Consider the following 23,684-nt stretch of genomic DNA (forward strand, 5'->3'; position numbering starts at 1 on the left):
TCATGAGGTTGAAAACCCACAACGTCTATCCCAGACTGTAAAGACAATCACGAAAACAGAACCAACCAACACTCTCTTACCACTAAATATAGTATGAATGAGCGTGAGGGAGATAGTGCCTTAGTGCACCACATAAGGAAGGTTCTGTAGTCAACCCAGTAGCTCTGTCTCCTACATAGATGTGTAGTATTTAAACCGAGACAACTGCTAGCCCCCTTACATCTTCTCAAAAAGATGTAATGGCTGAAAAGGCTAAAAAACAGTTACTAGATTCATTCTCTCAACAGGGTGCGTCTATTGAATTTTGCCTATCGGCCAAGGCATCCGATGTAGTGTCACCACTTCAAATATAAACAATTCTTGATGCACAAGGAAAGGTTACACACACAAAGGATGAGTTGACGGAAACAAGAGTTTCGACCATTTTAAGGTCAGATTCGATTGTTCAAGGTTCGTTAATGGACCAATTGCCTTTACAGGTGTTAGGAGAGGATACTGATCCAAAAGCCATATGTCAGTGGTCAGTGTCTACCTCCCTAGGCTTAAATCCCCTGGATGCATCTGCGGATAGTGGATCTGACATAGGCGCAGATCGGCAACTTGTTGACAATGATTCAGATATTACCTGATGAGTCACAAGGAAATGTCTTCACAGACATTAGAAGGGAACTTTGATCTTTATGCTAAATTCGTTGGATCATTGTTTACCTTCCCAGAATTCAAATCTGGAACCCTAAAAGGGAAACTAGCAACTTGTAGATTATGACTCAGATTTATCTGACGAGTTTAACAAGGATGGGGATTTGCGAACTCCCATTGCACCACCTGTGACCTCCTTAAGGATGGCTAAGGTGATTTTCCTTGCAGGTACAGCTGGAATATGGAGCTATGAGATGAGTGATACACTTGTGAGAAAGAGTGTAAACACGAGTAGAGAGAAGAGTGAAACACATGTGAGGTACACTAAACAGAATCACACACTCACAGTGAGGAAGAAAGAGAAACTACTTGTTATTTCTTTTCCAACCAAGTGAATATGAGAACTCCTTCAGACGACGGCATACATTCCTTCTTTAAGGGGGAGATAAAAGCTTAAGTAATAGTTTGGAGGATTCCTCAACTAAGGGGGAGAAATAGCAGGGAGTAAGAAAAAGATCATATGTACACTACACCACACCATTGTTGTTTGTAACTACGGATCCTATTGTACGGGAGAGGTGGTAAACACAAGGTGATTTTCTAGTAAGGGAAGAAGCTGTTTTCAAAAGGGGAGTACCATTGGCTTTTATCTGCGGATCCTATTATACGGGAGAGGTGGTAAACGAAGGTGATCTTCTTTAATCAGCTGATTCTCATAGGGGAGAAGCAAGAGAGATATGGGCTTCTCAACAGGAAATGTGGTTGTACAAATGAAGATGGAACTACTTGAAGATATGTTCAGTCTAGAGGAACATCTACTTGGAATCTGGAAAATGTTAAATATCTTCCAGAAACTTTTCTACTATTTACTTTGCATTTCAGTTTATATCTTTTTCTTATTTGTTAGTTGAGTTATCCTCTAGGTATTTGTGTGTTATTGTCTAACAAACAAATAGGGGGAGATTGTAAGTCGTATGTCATAGCCTATTTGTATATTCGAGGATTCAACTCAACTTAAATAAGAATGTAATAAGTAAATAGTGGATCTACCGTCAAAAGAGATCTCACAGAGTAATATCTGTCAAAGGATTCAGAAACAAGGTTCATCTACAGACTTGAGGAATTAATTCACTGGAAGAAGTTCAAGAAATTGATCATGCCTCAGTGATATAAATCAAGAGTGTGGATTTAATCAAGTGACAGAGATCTCGTCAGAGTATCATTAATTACAAGGATTTAATCTGAAGAAAATCAAAGTATCAAAGTCAAGACATGAAGAAACGTCACGGAAGTTAGTCACTCATGAACCAGACAGTACATCGAGTGTCAACATTGAAGTGGTGGAATTGATTCATAATTCTCAGTGATTTTCAGAAGATATTCAGAAGAATGGATGCTGCTCAAGATTAGTATTAATTCTCTATTAATTAATTAAGTCATATAATTTAATTAAGAAAATAAATTATATCTGCAAAGATTAATTTATTTGATTAATTAAATTAATTGATTAATTAATTCTGAATTAATATTAAGAATTTTCAGAATTTAAATTGGTTTAAAAATCTGTTTTAATTCAACAAGACAACTGATTGTATTAGTATGACAATCGGTATGACAATCATAGTCACACCGAAAGTCATGCTAATTCAAAAGGATTGTCTCATTAGAATTATTATTAGGATTTAAATCTATTTAATTTCAGCAAGACAAACTATTTGAACTACTATGACAATCGGTATGACAATTGATTGTCATACCGAAAGTCTTGCTAGTTCATTCTGATTGTCTTGCTAGTTCTAAACAATAGTCCTACCGAAAGTTCTACTGGAATTTGATAGTCCTACCGATAGTCTTGCTGAGCCAAAGAGATTGTCATTCTAGTTCATTTCAGTTCGGCTGTTGATTAAAAAGAAGCAGACAAGCCGCAGTTCATTATCAATCAACAAATAGAAGTCAAGAACACAGCAAAAAGAAAAAGAAGCAGAACAATATTACATTCTTCTCTGCAAAACTTCAAGATCAATTTCTAGATTGTAAAGTTAAATCCAATCAACTAGAAATCTTTATCTTGTTCTTGTGTAACAATCTAGCGGATCAAAATCCCTAGAACTTAATCTCAAATCGCGTTTAGCATTTGATTCTAATTATTACAAAAATAGAAAAAGTTCATGTCGAATTTATTCTAAATTTGTGATAATTAATTTGAGATTAATTCCTTGTAATCGATACAGTTGTTGTAACACCTTTCAAGTTTAATAATATTTTTATTTAACTTGAATTTTGTTTCACATTTTTATTCCGCATTTAATTCGATTATTTGGTATTGTTTGTATTCAACCCCCCTTCTACAAACACATTGGGACCTAACAGTGAGGTACTATTGGATCTACCTGAAATCTTGCACAAAGACAGGTAGCATACATGATATCAGGTCTACTTGCAGTTAGATAGAGTAGTGAACCAAACATACCTCTGTAATCAGTAATATCTACTGATTTACCAGTATCCTTATCCAATTTTGTTGCAGTGGCCATATGAGTGGATGCACTTGAACAATCTTGCATTCCAAATTTCTTCAACAAATTTCTGGTGTACTTAGATTGACAAATAAAAGTTCCTTCTTCATTCTGCTTGACTTGAAGGCCCAGAAAATAGTTAAGTTCTCCCATCATACTCATTTGATATCTTGTCTGAATCAGCTTGACAAACTTCTTACAAAGTCTGTCATTTGTAGAACCAAAAATGATATCATCAACATATATTTGCACCAAAAGTAAGTCATTTCCATGGTTGAGGTAGAACAATGTTTTGTCAATAGTCCCTATATTAAATCCACTTTCCAGAAGAAACTGAGCTAAAGTCTCATACCATGCTCTTGGAGTTGCTTAAGGCCATAAAGTGCTTTATCAAGCCTGTATACATGATTGGGAAATTTGGAATCTACAAAGCCTGGAGGTTGTTCAACATATATTTCCTCTTCCAATTCTCCATTAAGAAAATCACTTTTCACATCCATTTGAAAGACTTTAAACTTCTTGTGAGCAGCATAAGCCAAAAATATCCTTATGGCTTCCAATCTAGCAACTGGTGCAAATGTTTCATCATAATCAATTCCCTCATGTTGAGAGTATCCTTTTGCAACCAACCTTGCTTTATTCCTTGTAATTATGCCATCAATGTCAGTTTTGTTTCTGAACACCCACTTTGTACCAACAACAGACCTGTTCTTTGGTCTTGATACTAGGTCCAGACTTTATTTCTTTTAAATTCATATAACTCTTCTTGCATTGCTTGCACCCAATCAGCATCTTGAAGAGCTTCTTCCACTTTTTTTGGTTCAGTCTGAGAAAGAAAAGAATGATAGAGACATTCATTTGATGTAGCTATTCTAGTTCTGACCCCTGCATCAGGATTTCCAATAATTAAGTCAGGTGTATGTGCTTTAGTCCACTTTCTTACAGATGGAAGGTTTTTTCTAGAACTGGATGCTCCCCCATGATCCAATGTGTCTCCATCAACATTCTTTGATGCTCCCCCTGAAATTATGCTCTCTGAGTTGGATCCTTCAGAATTTGAGTTTCCAGAAATATCAGAACATGAGTTTCCAGAATTATCAGAACTTGGCCCATCAGAGCTTGATGAATCAGAACTTGAAGAGCCTGTTGTAGATTCTGATGCTTCTTGAGATGTGGTTGGATCTTCAGTATGCTCCCCCTGCACAGGTGCATATTCCTTAGGCATAGTCACCACAGTTTCAATGACATCAGAGTTTAATCCATCAGAGTTTGCAATATCAGGATTTAGACTGTCAGGATTTACAGAATCAGAATTTAAAACTTCATTCTCAAATCTCGGTTGATCATGATCATTGAAATCTTCAAGTCCAGTAATCTTCTTATCATCAAAAGAGACGTTGATAGATTCCATGACAACCCTTGTTCTTAAATTGTAGACTCTGGAAGCTTTTGTGAAAAGTGGATATCCAACAAAAATTCCTTCATCAGCTTTTAGATCAAATTTGGATAGCTGTTCTGAATGAGTCTTAAGAACAAAACACTTGTATCCAAATACATGAAAATACTTCAGATTTGCCTTCTTTTTCTTCACCATCTCATATGGTGTTTTTCCATGCTTGTTGATAAGTGTTGCATTCTGAGTAAAATAAGCAGTCTGCACAGCTTCACCCCAAAAGTAGGTTGGCAACTTTGCTTCATCAAGCATAGTTCGTGCATCTTCAATAAGAGTTCTATTCTTTCTTTCAACAACTCCAATTTGCTGTGGAGTTCCACGAGCAGAAAATTCCTGCTTTATTCCATGGTCTTTGCAGAACTCTTCCATGATCAAATTCTTGAACTCGGTGCCATTATCACTTTTTATGATCTTCACAGAATCTTTGACCAATTTATCCAGTTGCTTGACATGATCAATCAAGATAGACGCAGTTTCACTTTTTGTGTGCAAGAAATACACCCATGTGTATCTGGTGAACTCATCCACTATGACCATATCATATTTCTTCTTTGTAATAGACATGACATTAACTGGACCAAATAGATCAACATGTAGTAGGTGATAAGGCTCAAGAATTGATAATTCAGTCTTGCTCTTGAATGAAGATTTTCTTTGTTTTGCCTTATGACAAGAATCACAAAGGCCATCAGGAGCAAATACTGATTTTGGCAGTCCTCTCACAAGATCTTTCTTGACTAGTTCATTTATATTGTTGAAATTTAAATGAGAGAGTTTCTTGTGCCAATCCCAACTTTCTTCAATTGATGCTCTACTTAACAGACAGATTGCAGAACCATCAGTACTTGTTGAAAGCTTGGCTTCATAAATGTTACCATGCCTGTATCCTTTCATAACAACTTTTCCTGTAGATTTGCTTACAACTTCACAGTGTTCTTCAAAGAAATTCACATGATAACCTCTGTCACATATTTGACTCACACTCAGCAGATTGTATTTAAGTCCTGAGACCAGAGCTACTTTTTCAATGATGACATTCCCAAGATTGATATTGCTATATACCAGAGTTTTTCCAATGTTGCAATCTCCATAAGAAACACCTGGGCCAGCTTTCTCCACAAAGTCTGATAGCAGGGCTTTATTTCCAGTCATCCTAAACATCCACTGTCAAGAACTAGGATGTTTTTCCTGTTGCCCTGCAATCACAAAAACCACTAATAATTAGTTTTAAGGACCCAGACTTGCTTGGATCCTTTGGCCTTTTTAAGTTTGTTAACGTTTGCAGCGGATTTAGCATCAGAGTTTATGTTAACAATTTTCTTATCAGAATTTACAATATCAGACTTTGCATCAGAACTTACACTAGAAGGAATAATGCTAACTTTCTTTACAGAAGGTTTTATTTGATAATAATCATAGTATAAACTATGATATTCCTTACAAGTATAAATGGAATGCCATAAACTACCACAATGAAAACAAGGATTTGTGGCTTATATCTAACAGACTGACTCTTAACTCCTGACTTCGAAGGTAAGGAGTTTATGTTCTTATTCTTCCTGCAAAAAGAAGCCAGATGGTTAGAGTTTCCACAGTTATGATATATTTTTCTAGGAGCATTAGGAACAGGCTTATAATTGTTACTTTTGTTCACACTTTCCATTCCATTCCTATTTTTCCTAGGTGGCTTTACCTTGTTTACATTCTTAACATCTTTCAGCTTATGCTTAAGCTGCTTCTTAGTCATTAAGCCTATGTTAACTTCAGTTGGCTTATCCTGTTTAGGTTTGTCAGAAGTTACTTTCTCCTTAACTTCTGATTTCTCAATATTAAACTTTGCAGTTACAAACTTAACAGGATTTACCTTCGGTTTTTGTTTAACAACTATAGGATCAGTTTCTACAGTTCCCTTACTGTTCTTATCATCTCCATAACCTAAGCCCTCTTTCCAGTTTCCACTACTAAGAATATCCTGAGTTGTTCTACCAGAGTTAGTCCAAGTCCTGATAATCTCTCTTTCCTTTTCTAACTCAGTTTTTAGAGATTCATTCATTTTTAGCACTTCATCCCTAACATAAAAAGCATCATCTCTATCTTTCTGAGTTTGATGGAACATGACTAACTCTTTTTCTAAATAATCATTCCTCTTTTTATAAGCAAGATTTTCAGAAGTTAATCTTTCACATGTTAAAGTTTGATCTTTATAACTAATGAACATGGTTTTAAGATATCTTCTCAACTCAATAATATCATCAGTATGAAAGACATAAATAGTTTGAGGTACCTTTAAGTCAGCAGTATCAGAACTGCTATCAGCATTTGCCATCAAGGCATAGTTTTCCTCATCCTCAATCTGAAGTATTTGACCAGCTTTTCTTTTTTATGACAAGAGCCTTGCCTTTGTCACTCTTCCCTTTTCTGTAATCTGGAGATATGTGGCCTTTCTCACCACAGTTGTAGCATTTAACATTTGAGTAATCTCCTTTGTCAGACTTTCCTCCTTTGCCTTCAGATTTTCTGAAACCTTTCTTATCAGAACTTTCACCTTTCCTGAAAAACTTCTTTCCTCTCCTGAATTTCCTGTATGCAATCTTTGTGATTCCTTTCACCATAAGAGCACACAGCTTCATCATCTCCTCACCAGGGTCCATCTTAGGTATACTTTCAGTTTCTGAGTCATCATCACTATCAGAACTTGATGACTCAGTATCAGACTTTGTGATGAGAGCCTTTTCCTTGCCTTTCTTTGAGGCAACAACTTTGGGACTTTCCTCCTCAGCCACAAAAACAGCTGTCCTTGACTTTCTTCCAATCCTCTTGCTTCTTTGTTCCATCTCAAGTTTATGAGCCTTGAGCATCCCATAAATTTCATCAAGAGTTGTTTCATCAAGATTATAGTTGTCTCTTATTATTGTGGCTTTCAAATCCCATCTTTCAGGAAGAGCTAACAGGAATTTAAGATTTGAATCTTCAATATCATACTCTTTGTCAACTAGTGACAAATCATTCAAGAGTTTGACAAATCTGTCATATAAATAAGTTAATGACTCATCAGGCTTTGAGTTAAAGTGCTCATACTCTTGAGTGAGTATAGCTTCCTGTTCTTCTTGATTGAATCAGTTCCCTGATACCTTGTTTCCAAAGCATCCCATATCTCTTTTACAGTCTTGCATTGAATTACCCTGTTTGACATGACATTATCAATGGCACTATGCAGTAAATGTCTTACCTTTGCATCCTTCGCAATCGATGAGATATCTTCAGCAGTGTAATCACTTTTCTCCTTTGGTACAGACTTTGTTGGCTGACCTGCAACTTCCACAGAGAGTTTGGTTGGCATATGTGATCCTTCATTAATCCTGTCGAGATATTCTGGATCTGTAGCTTCCAGAAACATAGCAATCTTCACTTTCCATATGGAATACTCAGAAGGTTTCAACATGGGAACTCTTATAGTCTCATATCAACTATGGGTTATGTTCTTTGGAGGTTCTTCAGTTTTGGTGGGCTTGGTTGGAGTTTCTTCTTCAGACATGATTGTTTTTGGATCTTAAACTGTTTGTGTGTTAACAGATCGCTCTGATACCACTTGTTAGGTCACACACACTGTAGAAGGGGGTTGAATACAATGTTTAGCACAATCAAATCGAATATAAGAACTCAAGTAACAGAAAATAGATTTTATTCAACACAATAAACTCTGTTACAATATGGAACTATCCTCTCTCAGTGATGAACAAATTATCACGAGAGCTGCTAGGGTTACAAAGAATAATAACTTCGATAATGATAACACTTATAGTGTAAACCCTATGCATGTGTTTATATACTACACAGTTACAAGATAATGTTTTAATTGATATGGAATATAATTCTGCTTCCTAAAATATATCAACTAGTTATCTTTTCTTCCAAGTATTCTATTCTTCATATAATTCTTTCTTCATGCATATTTCTTTCTGTCTTAGTCTCGATCTTCTTTCCTTTCAATCAGCCGCCTTCCTTATCTGAAAGTCATCTTAAATTCTGATACTATCTCCTGCTAAATACCTTCTGATAACTTAAGTTTTGATAACTTAAGTTCTGATATCTTAAGTCCTGTCTTCAGTATAAGTGCTGATTTTCAGTTAAATACTGATTTGTCCTGTTAGGTAAGATCTAAAAACTAAACACAAATCATATTACACATGACATTATCAAATATATCTAACATAAGTAAATATTTATTATTTTTTCTAAATAGAGATATAAATATCAATAACTATATTTTTCAATTAATAATATTGTTCTATTTATATAGCTCTTTTAACCTAGTAATAGTTATATAAATTATGTAGTTTAGTAGTACCGATGTCATTACACAATATTTTATTGTTATATATGATAATTAATAGGGAAAAATTAAATGTATTTTTTGTTTAGAAAGAAAATAAGATGGTCATATTTTCGTTAAACGTTTAAATAATATATATTTTATTAAAATATTTAATAAAATCTATTAAATTACAAAATATTTATACATTTAATTATTTATTCTTATAATTTTAAAATATATCGAATAAAATGGGATGTTAAATTTTATTTATTCTTATAATTTCACGTAAATAATACTCTATGTGATTAGTAGGTAATAAGTAAGTGGATAGCAATTTCACACTGAAAATTATTAATATTCAAACCGTAAATATTAATATATCATTATATGGTTAATGCTAATTATCATAACTCCAAAAATATACGTGTATATCTAAAGTTATCCAATTTTAATGTATTTTTATGTTATATTTTTACTTTTATTGAATAAATATATTTGCTTTCATATTTTAATATCAAAATTACTTTAAAATTTCATGAATATATTTGTGTCAATCTTTTAATAAAAAAAAAGTAAATAAACAATGATATAATAAGTTATAGGAAAAATCATAATTGGAACTTTTTATATGTAAAATAAGAAATTATAAACTTTGTAAATTTTCAAGTTACATAGGAGTTCAAATTTTAAATCACCCAAACTACTAACTAAATTCAAAATACTTATGGAAAACAGTATCATGAAAAAAAAGAACAGTTTGCATCAATAAATTTGTAACATTTCTATAAAAAATCAGACGTATTCTCCTCTGCACTGCGCTGCACAATGGTTGGAACTTGGAATTCTATTCAGAAATAATATTTTTCTGGAATCCTTAACATATGGTTAAGTTCTTCCTAAAGCACCGCTTCCATAAGTAATTTAACCTCACCTAGTCTGACGTGCAAGGCAAGAACAACAACATGGGGAGGTTATGTGGGTAAATATTACCTATGAAAGATGGGAACCAAGACAGCTTTTCAATATTAGCTTATGTCTTATAATTTGGGCTATTAACTCAAGCATGGCAAAAGTTCTGAAACAGCAAAAATCACAAATTTAATGTACAACTTGTTTACTTATTAGGATCAAGCATACCAATATGAACACCTTCTTATAAAAATGGCCAAATATGAAGTACTTGCAGCAAAAATAACATTGTGGTTAGTTGGTTGGAAAAGGGGTAGAAGGAAAGAGAGTACCTAAAAAGTTAGATGCATAAAAAAATATCCAGGGACATAAATATAGGAGATGAGAATGAAGAGGAGATAAAGTGCAAACAAAAATTGATGAACTTTCAATATATATCATCAATGTGAGAAACAATGAGAATTAATATGAGAATTAATAGGTAACCTTGAAATGTAATCAGTATGAAAATGAAAAGTTTACATAATTGTATACGATATTATCTGATTATTCTCAATCCACCACATTATATTCAGACCAACAAAATGCAAAGAAAAGTATATACTTGTATATACTTCAAAAAAATTATCAAGTATGCATGATAAGTATGATAATTCAGAACTTTTACCGACTACAATTACTAAATACTAAATAATTATATAACACACCAGGGCTTCCATTATATTAACTAACCACCTATTAATAAAATATACCACGCCTTTTACTATATTAGAATTCAACAGAATACTTTGACAAAACTTTTAATGATTATATCTCAACTATTTGGGAGATAAAGGTCACCCAACAGTTTATGGACATAATATGATATTATAGTACCTTTGACACCAGATTTCAGAAAATATAGTTAGGAACTACTAATATTTCTAAATAAAAAAAATTGCATTAGATGGTGGAAAGATGTGATTAGAGGAATAATGTTGCATAATTAGAGGAATAAAGTTGAATAATAGCAGTATGACTTTGTAATATGCAGATTCAAGCATTTGGAGAATGTAAAATTGATCATGCATTCCTGCAGAATTCACAGATTGTAAACCAAGATTAGCACCTATGGCACCAGATTAGAAACACTTGTGCGCCAAATAACACCAAGGCTGCCAGATGACTGATTGGTTTATCAATTTACAAGTAGTCCAACTCTGTCATATATTGCCTTCTGTAGAGGTGCACATTTGGCTTTTAATCTCCATCATTTTCTTTATATATCTAGTATCACCAATATATTTAAGAAAAATCATAAATTTCTTCAAGAAAACTTTGATTTGTATGTATGTATAGGACATGACACCTGATGTTCTAAAAATATGTTCAGTTCACAATTTTTTTGTGTCAAACACTCGACTGGGTACACTGACACAAACAAAAAATAAAAAATAATGTAATACCTTCATCAACTACTTCCATCGCCTTTCATTTATCCTCCTCCTGAGAAGCATCAAAATTCTCCACGTAAATCTTAAATTCAAGATCCAAACATAAATTTATACGAACATACAAGTATATATACATACACACATACAAACTTTTATTCATATATGATGAAAAAAAATTTAAAAATCAAACTTATATTCACACAACAATATCATTTAAAAATCAAAATACTATAGTAAATCAAAAAAAAAGAAGGTAGAGAAAATATCATATCACAAACCTGAACTATAAATTTTGAAATAATAGGTGTACGATCGATTATTCATTCATCATGCACAAACTTTTAAAATTAAACAAATCACATATACATATATAAATATATATTAAAGTAGACGGCAAAAATTAAGATAGAATAAAGATGAAAGGGGAAGGAGAAAAAAGAAGAGGAAGAAGAAGAAGAAATTAATTGATAGTGTGTATCGCCATTCTTGAGAGATATGTGAGAATTAGTTACAATTTTGAATTTTAAAAATTGATTGATAGTGTGTATCGCCATTGCCTAATGATCAATTTTTTTAGAAACACATTCCAAACTTATAACAAATGATAATAATGTATAGAAAAAGAAATAAATCACTCTGTGGTTACACTAACCACACCTCACCGTTGAAAGGAAATGAGAAAATTACAGTTTGTATCCACGTCAATTTTTAGCTACTAACATTTAAGATCTTGACAATGTGCATCTACAGTTTCTTATTTAGTACAATTTGCAACATTTAAAGATTTTTCTATCGAATATATAAGTGACTTCTCTAAATTTTGTTCACACGAAAGGATTATCCGCTGAAACTCTTAGATATGAGGCTGCTAAATGAGTAGCTGATGCTTTAGATAAATAAGCATAATGGTTGGCTGGTGAACTCATACTGTCATACTTGTACAATGGCCTTGTGTCCTGTTGCAGGATACTACATATGAGAAGGAAACATCACCAATGTAAGCACTGCATGGAAAGATCATACCATCACATGTATGCACTTGTCAAACGGCGTGCCTTGGCTGGAGGCACGAAACCTACATTGTTGGTATTTGTTAGTAGGTTGTGTTGCTACACTTTTCTTCCCTGTCTTCACTTTTCCAAACTGCCGAGAGTGTTTCTTCTATATTTCAGAATAAATTCAGCCTCTAGTCTATACACTTCAATGCAATCGACAACAATTCATATTGCTCTGTATTAACATAGAAAAGAAAAATTAAATACCTCTAGCAGAAAATGTCGCCTTCAAAACATTGAGATTATTATTCCTTTTAGAAAATGCTGAGCAATTCTTGGTTAGTCAACTGTAAGGATCATAAATTCCTATCTATTCAGAGGTATGTCCGACATTTTTTGAAGTCATGATTGTGACTAACCTTGTCGCTTTAAATCTGCAATAAGATAATAAAATCAATATGAAGATACAAATATTTAACAATACAATCTTTATATGTAATCATGTAGGCTAACCATTCTTGGGAAGAAGGAGACAATGGACGTGGCGCTATTCGTCTCGGATTTTACAACAAAGGAGAGACAAAGGTTGAGCCAGAATTTGGAGACACGGCAAATACAATGTGTATCGTACATGAGATGAAGCCATCCCTGATTTGTCCATTGAGTATCACTTTATCAAATCAATACAAACAAAAAATTACAATGTTTTTGCTTTGCCGCTAAGTGGAAAATTGCATAATATAAGAGCCAATTAAAAAATGGATAATGATCCTAAGATAAGGCAGGGATGTAGTAATTTCCATGTTTATGGGAGATAAAAGAATTATTTTAGGAAGTTAACGAATTCTAGTTCGGAAACTTGAGAAAACATAGTGCTACTTACACATATGGGTCAGACTCAATTGAATTGGATAATCCTGGCATGTGTAAAAACTCTAAAAAAGCCAAACACTTTACATGAGGTGAGGAAATCTATTGCCTCTGAAAGCCTCACCGGTCTCTAGACATTTTTCCTAAATAAACTAAATTTAGCTTATAGTAATAATAACTAACTAAAATAAATAATCAAGGAGCATCTCTCATTAAAAGGAAAACACAATAATACTTAGTACGCCATTGAAAAGAAGAAACAAACCTGAAATACTACTACAAATGATCCCTATCCAAAAACTTGTTCAGCCATATATCTCATTATTTGGATTACCGCATTAACTAAATTTACATCATAACCCAATAAATATAAGTTGGCTTGTTACCCAATAACTCATTATTTTTTCAGAAGATCCAAAGCGTGATATTGAAAGATCAGATAATCTTAGACAAATTCTATCACCGATTTCTAAATAAGTCAATTTTCTGTATTGATGACAGTAACATAGTAAAGACTACCTGGCTTGAAGTCACCTGTGGAACCATGTTTCTAGATCTTTAGGCAAACAGAACACTATATCAAAAGTCTCATATTGTAATATGACAAATTATTTTATGATGGCCTGAAGATACCCAGAAGAGGATGCTTGACAATGTAGCTTAACACAAAATATAAAACACTCTCTAAAAAATTGCAAGAAAGAAAAATAGTGCTCAAGTGTAATGAAACAACTATTCAGAAATTTTAGCAAATTTACCATTGCCAAATACAGTAAAGAGCAACATGTCTTAATACCTTCCTTTGAGATCATTAACCACATCATAGAGCATAACTACATTATCTCAAAAGTCAAAAGTAGATAGATTAAATCCTTATAATAAATTTATGTATTAAATAATTGGGCCAAGTTAACAAAGTTTGTAATAGAAAATATTAAATGAAAGATGTGATTGCAGAAGTAGCTTGAATCTTTATATTGCCAAGTTGTGAAGAACCTTGAAGTATACCTGGATCTCTAGAGTATGGTATTCTCAGAGGAAGAGTCACAGGGTAATTGGTATAGTAATCCTATACAGGTATAGAGAGAAATCCAATGAGCAAGGAACATTATTAACTCCAAAAGAAATTATATATCTAGCACACTGCTATTGCTATACCTACCCATGGTTCCTTGTATTCTTTCATCTCTCTCCCACCTGAAGCGGCACCTTCACGTGAGGAAACACATTCTTATTTAAATGCACCAATCATTTTAACGCGGCTGAATGAGAGCCAATAAAAAAGTTGAATTACCTCCGGTAGCTCGAGTCGCTTGTCCATTTTTTAAAGCACAATATGATCTCATAGAAGATTCGCCGTCTCTTCTGAAGGCAACCTCAGCTAGTTTGGCTGCATGAATGAAACAAATGAGTTTTAATACATCAATTTGTGGTAAAAAATAATCCTTGGATTGTACTAAAAGGACGAAATCGTTAAGAAAAATTACGGGTGTGAATTATTAATGCAATCTAAATGCCTGCCCCAAACGGAATTTTTCTTTTTCTCATACTTAATATACTCAATAAAAAGCCATTCACCGAACATGTATGAGATTCTAAACATTATATCAAATTAAAAGTAAATATTACTTGCAGATAAGTCATCTCAAAATAAACTATTTAAAAAAGGCACTTACGTTTTTATTCATCCTTAGGTCTTACCCTCATGGTCGCTTCCTAAAATTAAGATATAATTACATAGGTTCTGCTATCAAAATATTGAAGTATAAATAAAAACAAGAGTAAAACTATCAACACCATCAGAATTACATTGAAGCATTACATCAGTTCCTCTGTATCACTACATTATCTCAAAAGTCAAAAGTAGATAGATTCACATAAAAACATCATCTACAATCATCTATTTTCTCAATCCTTAATCTAATACTCAGCTATACAAATTCAGCCTTTCATCGAAAAAACTCAAAAACTATTCAACACTACACATTTCATAATCACAAACAAAGACCCACATCAAAAAGCATGAAACCAACATCCACAATCACAAATTGCAGTACCACAACAATCCAATTACAAATTCACCAATCAAACAAAATCAACAAACATCAAGAACTCAATTACAAAAACTAATAAATAAAAAACAACATCGTCATTTGATCGTTTATAATATTTTAGTTGCTGGGGAGAATTGTTTTCACTTCTGTTTGAACTCTTATTTTGGTGAGAATTGTTGATTTCAGGAACTGTGTCATTAACATCGTCCTTTGATCATTTAGAATGCTTTGGAATGAGAATATGCAATGACTTTTTGTGCAAGTAGAGTTTTAATATTCCCTGAACTTCAAAAGAAAACAATAACTTCAATTTTATTAATTACAAATAACATAATGGAGGTGTAGTAAAGCAGGGTAAAAAGATTGACTACCGATGATTAAAGAAACATTTTCTTTATTTCTCTGCAGAATTATGTTAATACTTGATCCACAGCCTCGACGCCTAACACTTGTTTCTCAGAATTGGATTGCTGGTAGTTAAATTTACATTGAGAGTATATAACTAATGCACTTCTTATATGCCAAAATACTATAATGATTATTGAGTACAAAGTCATTAGTATGAGATGTCTGTGATGCTACTAATATATACAGTTATATAACCGAATTCTAAATTTATATTTACTATTAGTAAACCTTCGTATAAAAGAGAATTAGTCATGTGTCATGGAAGGCCTAAAATAAGTTTCAGATAAATTTGTTATGGTAAAAAAACTAACATGAATCAACCATATTTGTGTTGGGTGATCAAGAGGATCAATAAAGTCAGATTTGGATACTAACCTAGGCATTCAAAAAGAAAAAAAAATATTATCAGCACTATACATATATATACAATCTTTGAAATCATGTCAAATATCATCTGTTAACATCGAAGATTAAAATAAAAAAGTCATAAATTAACATTTACATACATATATAGGCGATAATAAAGTCACATCTTCACCAGTAGCTGCTGCTTCATCAGCGAGAATCTGCTTTTTACCTTCCCCAATCTGCAATTCAGAAGGCCTAGAACTACGGTATAAATGAGTATCAAGATAAAATCTCACCAATGGTCAAATTACATAATTTAAGTGCACGACTATGAAATAATAACCTACAACTATTTATTGATATTGAAAATAAATAAAAAGATTCAAACTCGACAAACACACGATGAAATTAAATAATTATACATACATGGCTTAAATTTTTTGAAAACATGGTGAGATTCATCCCCAGCGTCTACACAAATCCAAACCAAAATGGAGAATATATAATCAGAAAAAAATACTTCAAGTTCCACAATTAAAAAATTAGAAAAACTGAATTAAACAACAAATGTATAACATTCTGCAAAAAAATAACAAATCAATCAAAACAAACTTGTTTAGAACTAACATCAAACATTTAGAGTTCAAAATGCGATACAAAAATATATCCAAGAAATTATTGTTAGAACTTAGCCATACTTTTAAATCAATTACCCAAAAACGGTGTTACCCATTTTCCATGAGAGCGGGGAATATCAGAACTTTCAATCGCCTAAAACGTTGATGGGTAATTTGAGTCTTAATAATCGTCTGAAATTGTAGTATACAGTATATATGGATTATGAATAATAAATTAATAAGAATACGCATATAAAAAATCACTCAAACATGTAAAAAATAGAAGAGAAATCATTATAGAGATTCAGTTTTGAAATAAATATAATGATAATCACAAATACAAACACAAACCAGATTACATCTTCGAAGCAATAGGTGTAGGATAAATTTTATATTCATCCTGCACAAATTAATTAAATTAAATAAATCACACATACATTATGTACATATATGTATATATATATTATATTATATTAAAGAAGATGATGATGATGAAATTGAGAGAGAAGAAGGGTGACGAAGGAGAAGTGAGAAAAAGAAATTAATGATAGATCTGAGAGATATTGTTTGTTTGAGTTTGTTTGTAATAAAGATTACGATGATTAGAATTTAAAAAAATTTGAACGTATAATTCAGTTGCTACAATCAGGGAGTGTATAGATGGATATATTAGGTTAGTTTTTATATGGGTTATAATGGATATAAATGTGAAAGATCCATGGATATGTGTATAATATAAAGTTTTATGTGTAAAAAAATAAAATGGGTCATAAATCATGGTGTTAGTGTAGGTGCCCTAGAGGCAATACATTATTCTTTTATAATCTTTATGTCAGTTGATCATTCAATAAATGTATTTATTATGACCTTAATTACTGCGATATTTTGTTAGCATAATAAATGTCCTTAGAATCATGATACAAATTGTATAGTTTAAGTACATGACTTGAACTTGAGATTATATAATATATCATATTCTTAAAGGTCCCTAGTCGAATATTATTATATAGGACAATAATAATACATAGATAGACTAGTATGTTGTTTGACAAGATAACCACATCTCATTGGTTATAAGTATGGGGATACTAAAGTCAATACATAGGTACATGTGAGAGTACATGGTACTGGACAGACCCACAGTGAGATTCTTCATGTTTAATAAAGTCATAAGAAAGACTCACAGTGATAATGGTGTAACGATCCTTTGACTTGAAATCATTATATTTCTATACGAGGATTAATATACTTTGACTACATTAAAAGTTACTTTTGATCGGGTGATGATAAAAGTGGACATCGGGTATATCATGAGTCGTATGAGAAATATGAATGATAGATAAAGGATTTAACCCTCCTATAATTAGAAGAGATATTATTGGCCTCTTGATTGAGTGAGATTATAAAAGCATGGCCATGCTCAAATAATGATTTGTCTCGATAATCTACTCATGGATCAAGTAAACCCGGATTAAATGTTGAAGAGGATGACTAAATACATGCCTCGAGTTTAATCTATAATATGTATGGTTAAAGGGATTATATTACACGAAAAATATTAATCACAAAAGGTTTTATCTAATCACGATTTAATTATTGTTTAATTGGGTAACAATGATGTATTACTAGATACCGCTCATTGTTTATAATTTTATTAGAGAATAAAATTATTGTCAATTAAATAATAGCCTATAGGGTCGCACAAATAGAGTACTTAATGGAATAGTTAATTTAAATTATAGATTTAAATTAATTGATGATTATTTAAATTTTATTATAATTAAGTAAGACTTAATTGAGATAATATAAATTCGAATTAAAAGGAATGTTTTTGCCCATAATAATTAAGTATGACTTAGTTATTAATTGAATAATAGAAATTCGTTTTTATTATTTAATCCAGTACCTACTAGGGTTGGGCTTTGCTATTATGGGCCTTTTTAATCAGCCATTATAAATAGATAATGATAGGTTAAAGAGGCTTGTACGTTTAAAAAAAAAACCCTAGCAGCAAAGAGAGGCAGAGACAATTCAGATCGTCAAGAAGGAGGCTAGTACATCCATTCCGCAGTCAAGTTCGTGAGACGTTCTTGAAGGTGCTCGTGTGGATACCATAGAGGTGTTTCTCCGAGAGGTAGACACAAAGCGTGATAGCTAGGATCTCCGTTGAGTTCGTGAAAGTTAAGCTCTTGAAAGGTATGATTCGTTATCTCCATAATCTGCCCATAACTATACATGGATCCTGTTTTGAGTTTCGAATTTTTTTGTTTTATTTACGTTTATCCGCTGCGTTTTATGCCTTCGGAACCCAACAATGGTATCAGAGCTACGTGTATAAGGGGCTGATTTGGTTACGTGTTTACCGTATTTTTACAAGTATGCATGTGTGATGAGTCTGCCATGATAACAGTTATGTTATATGAGTCTGCCATGATAACAGTTATGTTATATGAATGATATGATGAATCTGTTAATGATCTATATGATGATACTAGTATGTTTAAGATCTGCCATAACTCATATGTATGCGATCTCTTAAAATATGTATACTGATACATGTTTTTGGTAACTGGGATATGGATCGTGTGTATACTAATACATGCTTCTGGAATAGTATTCTGATACATGTTTTGCTAGTATTCTGATACTTGATTTTATAAAAATTTCCGCCATCGGGGGGCTCGCTGCCCCCCCCCCCCCCCGAACCCCCCCAGCGACCTCACCGCGGAGGTTGATCCGCGTGCTTAGGGTTTTGTTTTTAATTTGTGCTTATGACATATGCTTTACTTATTTATTATTCTTGATTGGATCATGATAAGTGATAAATAGTATGTCATCTTTATATGATCTATTATGTTCTTTAATGGTTACTTGAGCATGGTGCATAGTTATGGCCTTAAGACCTTAGTTGTAATGGTTTATTCTTTGGTTTGTAATAAATACGACTTGCATGTCGTTTTCTATTTGTAGTTGTTTTATCTCGAATGTAACTCGAGTTCTTTTGTAAGTTCATTAGTATAATTCTTAATGTAACATCCAAGAAGGACAAGGGAAAGAGGAGGCATCCTATGGAGGCCAAGGAGACAATGGAAGCAATAGAGAAGACATATGTAATAGTTATTTTTACACCATAGACTGACCTTGATCTTTTCATTAGCCTGAAAAGATCACATAGGATTGGGCCATAACTATTGCACGTTTACTTTACGCACTTTTCATATGATGTATAAATAGTATGTGTAGAGTAGAAAATGCATGTTTTAATTAGATTAATGATGCATGTATGTATTAGATACATCACCCATGCCATGCCTTTAAACAAGATAAAATCTGTAACGACTCAAGATTTAAAATTAACAAACGATCATGAGATTCTCGTGTTTATGAAACACGGAATAAAATACGAATTTTCTTTATTTCTGACATGGGGCGATTTTGTCAACAACGGGTTCATAGAACTTGTAAGGCTGTGGGTTTTAAACGAGACCGATGTGACTCCTCCACTACCTGGAAATCAAACCATTGACGAGTATTGATTTGAAGTATTTTATTCAAGGAAAAATTGGGAATCTCTTTATGATGGGATCATGATCGTTCTAAATTAAAAATCCCTAAGTAAAAATATTAAGTTTTAATCAGATGCTTTCCAATGAATGAACACTCATTAAATCCTAGATCGATAAGGGGAAGGGCTGTCAGTGGCAGGGGACTCCTATCTATCATGGTGAAATGCGACGAATATAAACGGTTATATTCGGACGTTGTATCATTGGGTCTAACTTAACTAAGTCATCATAATAAGGTGAATATAAACGGTTATATTCAACTATTATGAACTTAGAAGCATAGAGTTTGGTTAAAAATCTATTAGATAGATAAGATCAATTGTTGTTCACCAAATTATCCAAGAATTATATATGATATAATTGACAACTGTTGTCTACCTAAATAATCATGTTTTAAGGATACCAGTGGTTGACTTAGAACATGACGAAATATGGATCTTGGCTCACTAGAAAGATTTATGGGATATACTTTCCGAATTAATAGTTAGGGCTATTAATTTGATAAAAAATAGTGGGAGATATATTATGAATATATCATAATCATATGAACATAAAATTTTAACTCAGACAATCTAATGTTTATTTTGCGCTTTTATTATTGTAGATACTGAGTAATGGCAAACAACACAAACACACTGTCCGTACGTTCAGTCCTTGAGAAGGACAAGCTGACAGGAGGAAACAACTTCCTAGACTGGCAGAGGAATTTGAGGATTGTCCTCAGGAAGGAGCGCAAGCTTCATGTCATTGATATTCCTCCTCCAGGCCCCCTTCCTGAGGGTGCTACTGCTGATGAACAAGCAGCACGCATAAGGGATGAGAATGATGCAAATGATGTTGCATGTCTTATGTTGGCAACTATGAGTGCTGAGCTTCAAAGACAATATGTGCATATGGATGCATATACTATCAATGAGCACTTGCAAAGCATGTTTGCAAGCCAAACTCGTCAAGAAAGGTTCAACACGAGTAAGTCACTTTTTAATTGCAAACAAGGGGCGAGTGAACCAGTTGGCCCACATGTTCTGAAGATGATTGGTTACATTGAGTACCTTGAAACTTTGGGTTTCCCGATTGGTCCGGAAACTGGTATTGACCTAATCATGAATTCTTTGAACAACAAATTCACTCAGTTTGTTGTGAACTACAATATGAATGAATTTGACAAAACACCTACTGAATTGTTGCATATGTACATGAAGACAGCTGAACCTGCTCCCATACTGATGGTGGGAAATAAAGGTAAGGCCAAAGGGAAGGGCAAATGGAAGGGTAAGAAGAAGATTGGATCTGATTCTACACCCAAGCCAAAGTCAGGTCCCAAACAGGCTTTAAAGCCTAAATGTGGTGTGGCCAAGGGTGAATGTCACTACTGTAAGAAAGATGGTCACTGGAAGAGAAACTGTCCAATTTACTTGGAGGATCTGAAGAAAAAGAAAGCAATTCAGATTTCTGGATCAGGTATTTATGTTATAGAAGTCAATTTGTCTATTTCTACATCTTGGGTATTTGATACTGGATGTGCTTCTCACATTTGTATAAATGTGCAGGGCCTGCAGAGAAGTAGAACTTTGGCTAAGGGAGAAGTGGACCTAAGAGTAGGCAATGGAGCAAAAGTTGCTGCTTTAGCTGTAGGGACTTATTATTTATCTATGCCCTCTGGGCTTGTTTTAGAACTAGAAGACTATTTTTACGTGCCTGCGATTCGCAGAAACATTACTTCTGCTTCTTGTTTGGACAAGAAAGGTTTTTCGTTTACAATAAAGAACAACAGTTGCTCTTTTGCTTTGAATGATTTAACCTATGGTGTTGCGCGTTTATTTAATGATTTATATGTTCTTGATTTAGATAACCCTGTCTGTAATATAGAAAACAAACGACTTAAAATGAATGACTCAAATCAAACATACCTCTGACATTGTCGTCTAGGCCACATAAATGAGAAACGCATATCCAAATTACATAAGGATGGATACTTGGATAAGTTTGATTTTGAATTATACCAAGAATGCGAATCTTGTTTGCTTGGTAAGATGACTAAAGCCCCTTTCACTGGTAAGGGTCAAAGGGCCACTAAACGTCTGGAGCTAATACATAGTGATGTATGTGGCCCAATGCGTGTAATGGCTAGAGGAGGCTACTACTACTTCATAACATTTACTGATGATTTCAGTAGATATGGATATGTATATCTTATGAAGAACAAATCCGATTCTTTTGAAAAATTTAAAGAATACAAGGTTGAAGTAGAGAAGCAAATTGGCGGAGATGCAAGTATTAAGATCTTACGATCCGATCGTGGGGGTGAATACTTAAGCACCGAATTTAGAGAGTATTTGAAAGAGTGTGGTATTGTATCACAACTCACTCCGCCAGGAACACCTCAATGGAATGGAGTTTCAGAGAGGAGAAATCGCACCTTGTTGGATATGGTGCGATCGATGATGAGTCATGCAGATCTTCCAATTAGTTTCTGGGGTTACGCTCTAGAAACAACGGCTTTCACACTTAACCGTGTTCCTACTAAGAAGGTTCAAAAGACTCCATATGAGATATGGAAGGAGAAACGGTCAGGCATGAACTTTATGAAAGTTTGGGGATGTAAGGCGTTTGTGAAACGTCAAGAATCTGACAAGCTTGGACCTAAATCCGAAGAGTGCATTTTTGTAGGATACCCTAATGAAACAAAGGCGTATTATTTTTATAGTCCTTCTGAGCAGAAAGTGTTTATTGCTCGAGATGCTGTCTTCATGGAAAGAGATTTTGTTTCCAAAAGAAACAGTGGGAGAACTATAGATCTCGATGAAGATCGAGAACCGCAAAATAGCATTGAACCTGAAGTGGAACAAGAGCAGAATAATGATAATGCTCAACAAACATAGGTTGTTCGTAGATCTGGTAGATTTCGCCATGAGCCAGAGAGATATGGATTTCTCATGACTCAGTGTGGTGATTTGATGCTCATAGATGAAGATGAGCCTCTCACATACCAAGATGCTATGAACAGTCCAGACTCTAAGAGATGGCTTGAAGCCATGAAATCTGAGATAGATTCCATGTACGAAAACCAAGTATGGACTTTGGTTGATCCACCTGAAGGGGTAAAACCCATAGGGTACAAATGGGTTTTTAAGAAGAAAAAGGGCATGGATGGAAATGTTCAGACCTATAAAGCTAGGCTGGTTGCAAAAGGTTTCAAACAAATTCATGGTATTGACTATGATGAAACTTTCTCACCAGTGGCTATGGTCAAGTCTATAAGGATTTTACTTGCCATTGCAGCATTCCATGATTATGAAATCTAGCAAATGGATGTCAAAACAGCCTTTCTTAATGGAAGCCTTGAAGAGGATGTGTACATGACACAACCTGAGGGTTTTATCGATCCAAGGAATGCTGGCAAGGTATGTAAATTGCGTCGATCCATTTATGGATTGAAGCAATCCTCTAGGAGATGGAATATCCATTTTGATGAAATAGTCACAGAGTATGGCTTTGTTCAAAACGAAGATGAACCGTGTGTTTACAAGAAGGTTAGTGGGAGCTATGTGGCATTCATAG

At 33.6% G+C, this 23,684-nt stretch overlaps 1 long non-coding RNA gene across 2 annotated transcripts; it reads right to left on the reverse strand.

The window, feature by feature from the left end:
• Positions 1 to 10,756: 10,756 nt before the first annotated feature.
• Positions 10,757 to 13,096, reverse strand: LOC141710637 (uncharacterized). Of its 2 annotated transcripts, none has more exons than XR_012570992.1 (5): positions 12,774 to 13,096; positions 12,680 to 12,694; positions 12,289 to 12,495; positions 11,278 to 11,317; positions 10,757 to 11,098 (listed from the first exon to the last, which is right to left on the reverse strand). It is a non-coding gene; the product is annotated as an uncharacterized LOC141710637 (long non-coding RNA). The 2 variants fall into 2 exon arrangements; XR_012570993.1 differs by having other exon boundaries at positions 12,289 to 12,426; positions 12,528 to 12,694.
• Positions 13,097 to 23,684: the final 10,588 nt, after the last annotated feature.

The sequence above is a fragment of the Apium graveolens genome, chromosome 3 (genome assembly GCF_009905375.1).
Source record: "Apium graveolens cultivar Ventura chromosome 3, ASM990537v1, whole genome shotgun sequence".
NCBI lineage: Eukaryota > Viridiplantae > Streptophyta > Magnoliopsida > Apiales > Apiaceae > Apium > Apium graveolens.